Raw genomic sequence first — 11,000 nt, 5'->3', positions numbered from 1 at the left:
CTTTTGCCTTTAAAGTAATTTTAAACTCTTTTCTGCATTCATTGTATTGTGATGGTTAACAAAAGGAAATGTCATCTCCAGTCCCCTTTGGGGTCAAGCCTTAAGTGTCCAAGGGACTTTTGAATGCTATGTAAATAATACCTGAACTGCCCAACAGGTTTCCTTATGTGGGTGAGCAACATAGCATCTAACACCTAGGATCTGATCTTTCAATGCTGTTGCTACTTAAATGAAATAACATTGGAAATTTAAGTTTTCAGTCAGCAACCAAATGTAAAAATCTTAAATAAATTCTGGTTTACATTTTTGAGATACAGGTAGTTGTTGAGGATAGGTAAAACCTTACAAAATAAGGGCCTTGTCACACTTGTTAAGTCATGGCTCAGGCCTGTTACTTAGGCTAAGTAGAAAAGGACTTTGGGAAAGCTGAATTAGAGGCAGGAAAACAAGTTATATAACCATTATGTGCTCACATTGTGGTTTGTGGTGATGACTTGAACTACATTTGTTGTGCTTAAATGGAACGTAACTGATAATGGCGTAATTGCTTTAAAAGGCCTGTTTTTTGCAATAAAGGAGCTCTCTTTTGGACCTGCCTGGGGAGTCTGCATCACTGTGCTTTGTAACAGGTAGTCATTAGCCTTGTGAAAATTTGCTCTAAAAGAGCTTTTTCTCTGTGAGACTTTGTCAGTTAATAACAATATTTTATTGCATATCTGCTAGGTGCAGTGAAGTCTAAAGCATGCCTGTGATCATCAATAAAAGCTGCCCTTTGCAAGGTATTCCAAGAAAGGCTGTCACTGTGGCAATGTTTAATGCTGCACATTTCACTCTAAGGCTGTAACTGAAATACCTTTACTGTAATTTAGCTCAAGTATTGTAAAATGCTAATGATTTATTAGAATAACAAACTCCACAAAAGGTCATACCAGCTAAACTCATAAAAGTGAACATATTGAAATAGAATTACAGAGTCACAAAAGCACTGAGTTTAGTCCAGCCTCCTTGCTCAAGACAGTCAGCTAGACCACACAGCTTGTGATTTTGCCCATTTGGATATTGAACATATCAGGATCAAAGTTGCACAACCACTCTGAGCAACTATTCCCATATTGTGTGCTCAGATACACCATGAAGAATTTTTTTCTTAATATGTCTAAGTGAGCATTTTCTGCATTTCAGTTTGTGCCTGGTGCCCCTTGTCCTTTCACAGATTGATATTGATAAGAGTTTGGATCTGTCTTCCTTATTCTCCCAACAGGAACTCTTATTGACAGGATTCTCTCTGTGCTTTCCTTTTCCAGGCCCAACAGTCCCAGCCCTATCACCCTCTCCTTGTATGCCAGATGCTCCAATCCTTTTATGGTTTTCATTGCTCCTTGCTGAAGCAGTATGTCCATATTGGTTTTGTTCCCTGGGAAGCCCAGGAATCTCTCCAGCACTTTGCTGAGAATGATCACATCCTTTGACCTTCCTGCAATGGTTGGTAAAAGGCAGACCAGGAATTGCTTCAAGGGTGCCCTGTTGATTCCTCTTGGACCTGTTCTCTGCCAGGACTTCCAGGTTCTTTTCTCCAAAGCAGCTTCTGGTCATCCCCTAGCATGTCCTTGTGCATGGGTTCATTATTGATCAAGTGGATTACTGTCTCTTTGTAGGTCTTCATGAAGTTCTGGTGAGATCCTTCTAAATGGCAGCACATCAATTTGTGAACAGGACTGGACAAACCTTGGCAGCCCCTCCACAGAGGGGTCCCAGAGCTGGGTCCCTGGCAAGCAGGAAACCTCCCTAAGCAGCAGATCCGAGTGGCAGATGGAAGCCTTGGTACCTTGCAGCAGGGAGTCTCCCTCTGCTATCACTCACTGCTTCCTTGGGGTGCTGCTGCACGGCTCAAACTCACTCAGGCTGGTTGCTCCAATAAAAGGGAGAGCTATCTGTTCTCAAGCACCAGGAAATCATATTTCACATGGAGTAACCCTTGTTGTATTATGTCTTTCAAATATATTTTAAGTGTATTTTCAGTTACAAGAGGACTTTTTTTCTCACCTTGATATTTAAACTGAGTACCATTTAAAAGATAGCACTGGAAAAAGACATAGTTGACTAACACTGTTGCCCACTATTTACTATTTTTAAAAAAGGAAGAGAAATATTTTTTAATGGTTTGAGATACTTTTGTACTAACTGAAAGATAGCCTTTTGAATAAGATAAATTTACTTTCTTACTTATTTCACTATTATGAGTGAAATTATTCTGGGAGCACTACAGGTTTGTGCTTGGGAAAAAAATGAATAAGAGTATATGAGGGCCAAGCAAGCAAAAATATTATCCAGCCATGTCAAAGATATGGATACTCTGCCAATTTGGAAGAATAGCAAAGCTCAAGCATCACTAAATATTAAATAGAGGTAAATTAAACTAAAAATAAATTGTCAAACCCTCAAATAAATGGAAAAAAAATAATTCAGTGTTGTCACATTGAAGTTCTCAGTGAATCTAATTCCTCCTCTGTTAAAAGGTCAGTAGGATTTGTATGTCTTCAAAACTCTCTCTTGGCTTGTCAGGGCTGAGCCACACAGTTTCCAAGTGCCATGATGATATTCAAAATCACCATGCAGATGCTACAGATCTACCAAACAGATTTACCAAAAATATGTCGATACTGGGTGTGAGCTTTTGGATACCATCTAGCCTCTAGGTCTGCCTAAAACCAGTCACAACTCTTTTGTCCCCAACTTTTGTTCTCAAAGGATTCCATAAAAGTAATTTTACGACTGCCTGGAAAGCAGGCAATAAAAGTTAAAGTCTCCTTGAGCTACGCAGAGTTGGGTTTGGATTTTTGTTTGTTTCTATGTTTTGGTGGGTTTTTTCTTTTTTTTTCACTTGTTCGTTTAAAACAGCCACAACAGTGGCTTGTATTTTTTGTTATCACAGTCCAGATATCTCATTAGATAGATTTGTTTCAGAGGTGAGCTGAAAACACATGTAACAGCAACTGCTGCCAGCATCAGGAATTGCTGCAGACTCTGATTCTGGAAACAGAGGGCAAACAGGAGAGCCAGCTTGGGAATTCAAATGACTGATATGGGTGACTGACTTAGCCTAAGGACACAGAGCCAGAGGAATTTTTAGCTGATGATTTTGAACTGGAAGACAAGTCTCTCCAATCTAAGTTGTCCTTTTCCTCTCAGTCCAATTTTTGGATAATTTAAGCAACTTCTCATTCAGATCCTCTGTAACATAATGAAAAGCTTTTCCTCTACCATCTGTATAAAGGAAGATGGAAATATGATGGTAAGTCCCCCTGAATGTCAAGTTTTGTACAGAGTCTGCATTGCAATGCTTATCTGATTGATACACAGACATTTCTAGCCTTCAAAGCTGTTGTATTTACCACACTTTGTATTCTTTTTACCTGCATTCTTAAATATTTCCCATGTCAATATTTGTGTCTTTCCTTCCTCTCCCCTCATCTCCTCTAAGTGTTTTGATGTCATTATTAGATAGATGCACATGCAGGTACCATACTTTCTGTTTTCTCATTGGTGGCAGTGAAAGTGCAAGTGTTTTTTATAACCAGTACACCAGAACACATCTGCTTATCCTGGAAACATCTGGGCAGGTTAAGGCCACTGTAAAGCTGCCCAAGGGCTAACAGGAGACGGACATGGACTTCCAGCCCTGACAAAATTTTCTGCATAGCACATTCAGCCTTAGATCACCATTTGGACTTACTGCATTATAAACAACAAACTGAAAAACAAAGGAAAAAATATATAGATGAAATAGATCAACATGATTTTGTTGTGAAATACAGTGAAGAGTATAAGTGATTGAATTACTGTGATATTATCTCATTGCTCCTAATACTATCTTGTCATTATCTTTCTATTTCAGATGCCTGTAATTCAGACTCAGTAATGTTCTCTGAACATAAGGAAAAAATATCATATGAATTATTTTGTGTCTGAAAAGCAATTATTATACATAAGCAATCATCTAAAAAAGATCACAAGGAATATAGTGTATGGATTTAGTGTGTCTATATGGCAGCACAATGACATGATTGACTGTAATAGGTCTGTGGTAAATAATACAGATTAAAACTAGATTTTTAAAACAATGTGTCTCTCTCAGTTCACTAAGTATTTAAAATTATCTCATCTCTCATTTAGTTCCATCAACATTATTTTTCTTCCTTTGAATTCAGCATTCAGAGGCAGGGAAATCCAGAATTATTTCACAGTAAAATAACACTAGAAGCTTTCATTAAAATGACATCAATCTAGTTATACTGTTCTCATGTAATGCGTACTGTTCTCATGTAATGTAATTTTAATTACAAAAATTCACCAAGAAGTCTAGCCTATTTTCCTTTCCAATAGATAGCTGTCTTAAAGCACTAGGTGTCGTATTTCATTCACAAGAATGAAACCATTGTGGGTGCTCCTGCTCATGCAGTGAGACCTGTGGTAAATGATGTTTGACTGTGTGTAAATTCTGGGGTTCTCTACCTTTATGTACCAAACATCTGCTTTATTATTGACTTTTCTTCTCAAATACTATTTAAAAATGTTTTCCTTGTTAATAAGAAAAATTAGTGTTTCAAGAAAGAGGCTTGTTTATCTCTGTTTAGCACTGTATTGTGACTCCAATGAGACCAGCTCTATCTGTTGGATTGACTTTAGCTACTTATAGACACTGAGACAAAAAAATGGAGGTCCCAGCAGACATGTAAAATTTTGAAAATGTTTCATAAACTGTTGGGGCCATTGACCTATTTCACTCTCAGGTGTGAGGGGCTATTCCTACACCTACATATTTACAGCTGATGGGACTCGTCCTGCCTACGTTTCTTCTCACCTGTACCTGTTGGTATGTCCCCTAACACTGCAATGTGACATCTAAGGGAAGACTTTTTTTTTCCTTCCAGGTCTCCTTTCCAAATGAAGGATAATGTTCACTTGTCAGGCAGCATAAGTGGAATAAGCCTGACTGAAGAGTAAATGCAGCTGCACCTGAAGAGATGTGGCCTGGCCATCCCAAAACTCCCAGAGAGAGAGCACCACTCGAGCTGCTGAGGCTCTAAGGGCAGAAGTGACTGGGGCATTGTCTGGATGCATGGGCTAAGTCAAAGATGCCAAGGACTGCCAGATCCAGGAGCCCCAGTCCCTGAGGATCCTTCCTAGAGGCGAGCCAGGTGACCAGGTCTGGCATAAAGTAGACCACTGTAAGTGACAGGTGTCTGGCGGAGACAGACAAGAAAAACTTCAGCACAGGAATAGCTTCAGTCTTCCAAAACACAGTGATTTCTAGCATTCAGTATGGTGCCATGTATATACATATAGCTGTGTTTGTGTGTGCGTGCAAATAAGCACACATTTTTATTTATTTATCTATGCAAATACAAATCATACGTGGACATAAAGGCATGCTCATGCATCTAAGATCTATATATGCGCAGCACAAGCCAGGCATTGAACATTTTGAAATAGGTTCCCTGGGGAAGGAATCATGATAAATTTTCATGTGCTAAAATATAGCATGTGTATGCTGCCCTCTGTTTATACGGAGGATTTTTCTCTTTAAAGGTGGAATGTAAAAATCTTGGTGTAAGTTTATTAGGGATGAAATTTTCTTTTCCTTTTTTGTTTTTATAGCTTTTACTAGTTTGTGCATCCATTTGTGCATCCACTTTTTGCATCCATTTGTGCATCCACTTTTTGCATCCATTTACTTTTTTTTTCAACTTTCCCAGTTCCCCTCCCCTCCCCTCCCCTCCCCTCCCCTCCCCTCTGGCTTAAAATGAACCATCATAATATGTGTATGAAAATTGCCTTCCTTTGTAATTTTTTATTAAGATGAAACTACATGGAAAAATGTGTTAGACATTACAGGTAACAGAGACTAACTTTGAATTTGAAAAATTATGAAGAAAACAGAATCAGAGAAATGCAAATGGAAGAGAAGATATTTAATGTATAGAAGTCAAGCAATGTTTTTTCCCTGAGGGATTTCATCAAAGTTTAAAAGCATATACATATACACAGAAAAAGAACCATTGATAAAAAATGTTTTTCTTATTTTCTCTCACTTTGACAAGACAATTGCAGTGATAGTTTAGTGACACTCAATAAGACTGTTATTAGATTAGATAATGATGAAAGTAGAATTATGAAAGTATATCTATTAGGGAATTAGTTGGCATCCACTTCACCATGGTTAGCTCCATCTGTAATGTTTGATGCTGAGGGGTTTTGTACCTTCCTCTGGGGACCAGTCACTGACCAGTGTCAAAGACAAGATCCTGGATGTCCTACTATCTGATTGACATACAACAAAATGACAATTTACTGGCTCTGAACACCAATGAACAGGAAAGATCATGATTGTGATGTATGAAAAATATATGGATAGACTATAGGTATTTAAAGTACAAGCTGGTTTGCAGAAATGATACGTACAGCTAGGTAGAGCATTCTAATTTGATCCTGCTACTAGCTAAAGGCAGTGGCTCATTCAAGTGCACTTGAGAAATACATTTAGAAAAAATTGAGAGCAGAGGAATACATGAAGCCAGTTACATACTGAACAGGTTTAGAAGGTTCCCATAAAATATTAACTCCTGCAGCCAACAGTTCAGCCTCACATGGCACCTAATCAGCACACTGTTCTTTCTTGCAGAAGCTAATCTACTCACCTTTCTGGATCATGCTTGACAACACATCTTCTGTAGCCTGCTGTTCTGTTCTTTTCTCACTGCAGCTTTTCACACTTCTGCAAAACTGACCTGCTAAAATAGGTTTTTTCCAGCAGGAAAATCTTGAGGTTCCTACTGTCAAAAATGTAATCAAATAATTTTTACTCCATTTTTCCCTTGGCCAAATATGATCCTGCTCATTCAAGATTTCACCTTCTGAGTCATTCTTGAAAAAATACTTAATATATACTTATGAACTAAAATGAGAACACCTTTCTGCATAAGGGGAGTGTCCACACTGACAATGATATTAAAGCAGGTGGCTGCACACTCTTTTGAGTACTGTTGTATAGGAGTGTTGTTGCATTAATCAGTTTTCCTTAAAGACTTGTGGACACAATTAAAAATAGATAAATAAAAGCTTCTGGACAGATTTTTCTACAATAGCTTTTTAGTAAGAGAACGGCAATTCCCAATGGGTGACCTTAATCACCAGACAGTGATGTACTGTATCAATTTTAGTTGTTTACTTATCTATTTCTGAAACTGATGGATCAGATACAGGAGCTTGTTTATCATGTTCAACTCCTTGTCTGTTTGATTCAGTAAAAGTTTTATCAGATTTAACATGCTATGTATTTATCAGGTGATATGTGCACTTAATGTGGAATGCAATAGATAAGGATAGTGCTGTAAGGGCAGGAAATCTGTCAGTGTTTCCATTATAAACCCTATTTCCCAGGGTTTATCACTGAGCCACCGCTCAGTGTTTGTCAGCTTAGATGCACTTTTTAAAATAAAATCATTATTATATTAATGCAACTATTTTGTATTGTGAGAGCTGGTGTGAGGTATGCCTATTGTTTTAGATTTGCACTTAACACAGAAAAAATTACTTTCAAAGGTGTGCAGAAAGGTTTTGTTCTGTGCTTTTATGCACTGAACTCATGTTATTATTAAGGGGTGTTATGGCTATTTCTCACTTGATAGATCTCAATTTCTTTGCTAATGGGCAAGAGACCTCTTAGCTTAAGCATAAATTAACAAAATGCTTTTGAGATATTTTATGCTTCTAGAATAAGCTGAGGCTTGAATAACACTAATAATAATAAGAAAATAATGCTGTATTTAAATAAGGTGAATAGGTTTGTTCCACCAAAATCTCTGCTAAGGTAATGATAGTCTCCTGCTTGGAAGATGGCTGCTGGAGAATCCTTACAGTGGAGGAGAGGTGCTTGTGTTCTCTTATGTTTTCCCCGCATTCCCACATGGGGAATGCCTGCTTGTGGGTGCTTTCTTCATCTTCAAGAAGTTGTTCTCAATTATTTGAACCCTGCTCTAGTAGAAACATAAATTTCTGCAGAAGATGTTGTCTACAGCAGCCTCTGGCCAACAGGTGTCCAAAGACACCAATGCCTCAGGTGTGAGTCTGATCAATATACCCAGGCTCATACAGAAGCGGGTGCATCCTTGACTCACACCGGCATGGAGCTCAGCAAGCTGTATTGATGAGGACAAATTTTTACCTGTAAGTCAACCATGGTATTTATATATATATATGTATATATTAATATAAGGGAATTCAAAGTGATATCTATGCCTTGAAGGGTTTGAAAGAACATATTATACATATATATGTGTGAAATGCTAGAATATTCCCAAATAGATGAAATGCCAGCCGAAACTGTCATGATTTAACCCCAGCTGGGAATTATCCCCACAGAACTGCTTACTCACTCTCCCCCAATGGGATGAGGTAGAGGATTAGAAGGGTAAAAGTGAGAAAGGTTGTAAGTTGAGATAAAGACAGTTAGGTAAGATAGTTACAATAGGTAAAGCTATCATCATTAAATTAAATTAAAGAAGGGGACATCATTCTGTTTTTGTGCTGAATAATGCTGAAACCAGTCAGACTCATGAGTCCCAAAGTGAAACATCCTGACATTGTTATAATACCTGCATAAAGGAACAAACAAGGGATACTATTGATAACTTACCCAAAGTTGCTGACACAGCTGGCCTGGGGTCATATGACTAACACTATGACTGACTATACTGAACTGTAAAAGCCCAGTCCCAAATTTTAAAGGCCGGGTCTTCTGACATAAGTCTTCTTGAAGCGTATGTAAGGAGATTCGTCCCTTGAGTGTGGTCATCCCTCATGATAACTCTTCTTACCTGGAAGCTAAGATAAAGATTAGCCCATGGACATTGTCATGTCTAGTTAATTGTTTTGCTAGCTTTAATACAATTGCTTTAATATAATTGCTTTGATAGTGTTTCAAAATAGTTCACTATAATAGTTACAGCTCCTATACTGTGTAGTAAATACTTCTAATTAAAATATTTTTGTCTAATCATTATCCTTATAAATCATACATATTTATATAAATATATCTGGTTTTCCATTCTTAATTGTGCAAGACAATTGTACAGGTTCAATTACTCTTGTATAATCCTTTAGATATAAACCATTGACAAAGTCATTGAGAAGTTTAGAAAGCAAATGAGTCCTTTCCATATCTTGTGACTTAATGGGAATGTTGGAAATTATATAACTTTCCTAACTAATTTTTAGCTAGTTGCTTTAATAAAATGAAAGCAGTGCCCACTTTTAGCCAGCACATTATTAAGTTTCTTCATGGACTCTTTTTGTTACTTTGATCATTAAATTATCAAAACCGTAAGTTTGTTACAACTAACCCTGACAAGCTTCAACAAACAAAGACAAAGGCATGTGAAAATTGTAAATCTGGGATTTTAAATTTATGACCCTTCAAGGCTGTTGGAGAAACCAGAAGATACAAAGGAGATTAAGGCCTGGAAAGCTGGAGCCTCATATCTGAGAAAAAGATAACAAAAGGACTAAAGAATGTGGATCAAATTAGCATCAAGAGTGAGATCAATAACCAATAGAGAATAGAATACTAGTTAATGAAGAGGATTATGTTATTTAGGATTATGTAACTTGAACATTAATTTGTTTGCTGAAAGTTTATAAATAAGTGAAAAAGTTTTGTATCAGTGTCTGTGTGGCAGCTGGAACCTTTCCAGCCACACACACACACCTTGGCCAAAAATACAGTAGCACCTTACTTGAGTTACATTAGAAAGACCCTGTTAGGGAGTCTTGTTTATCCTTACAATTTTGGTTTTTGGTAATAGGAGGGCTTTACCCTCTCTCATAAAGTTTGTCTGAAGCTCCCATTCTGCCCATAACACTGTTGAGCTTTATATGCTGCCATATGGTCTTGGACCATTTGGGGTCAGATATCCCAGCTGTGTCCCCTCCCACTCCTGGTGCCCCCCCAGCCTTCTCACTGGTGGGGTGCAGGCTCTGTGTAAACACTGTTCAGCAATAACAGAAGCACTTCTGTGTTATTAACACTGTTTTCAGCACAAACCTAAAACATAACCCATACTAACATTTGTGAGGAAAACTAACTTTACTGCAGTCAAAACCAGCACATTTCCCGGGCAATAGCATTCACAGAACAGAAGGATTGCAGCCTAACTTTTACTTCTGAACTGAAGAGTGGGGTTTTTTGATAGATTTATAAGCTGATAAACTCCTTAGTTCAGGGACTGGGTTTCAAGCTTATAAAAGATATCTGGCATAGTAGAACAGGCATTTCCATAATTCAGTCCATAATGAGGCTGGACTCATTGCATCAGCCAGCCAGACCTTTTGTGTTTTACTTTATCTCAATTTTCCAGAAGTAAAAGTCAAGTTGGCATCAACTTTCCATCTATGATAGGCATTGACAAGGTATTGAAGCATGGCTGAGGTAACCTGTAACCTTTTCAGTGCGGGCTTACATCACCATACTCACAAATCTGTGCACACCTGTGTTGTAAAGAGTCAGCTGTCATAGGTACAGCTGGGATTTCTACCACGTGGATAGTGCCCCAGGGCCATGATAGCATTGAATTTTATGCTTATAAGAGTATTGTGAGGAAGTAATTTTTGGGGTTTTTTTGGTTTTTCTCATTGTGAAAAAAAGATCTGTAAATTAAAACAGAGAAAAACAACACTGAAGTAAGAATAACTCCTCCTCAAACTGCCTTTCTTATAGACTAATGTCATGGGGTGACTTTACCTTTAAGATAGCTTCGGGAGCTGGGAGGATGTTGAAGCTGCTGGTGGCTGATGGGAGTCTTTTCCTGTGACCAATTGTTGGTCATTTCTAAGAACTGACAGCAGTTTTGACCATTGAAAAGTGAGATCAACTTGTGAACACCACCCTAAGCTGTAAAGCCAGAGCTCTCTTGCTCTCTTTGGTTTCTGGCTTCTGAAGAGGT

The sequence above is a fragment of the Parus major genome, chromosome 1A, assembly GCF_001522545.3.
Source record: "Parus major isolate Abel chromosome 1A, Parus_major1.1, whole genome shotgun sequence".
NCBI classification, from domain to species: domain Eukaryota; kingdom Metazoa; phylum Chordata; class Aves; order Passeriformes; family Paridae; genus Parus; species Parus major.
The sequence above is the reverse complement of the archived record's forward strand: the minus strand, read 5'-3'. Positions refer to the sequence as shown.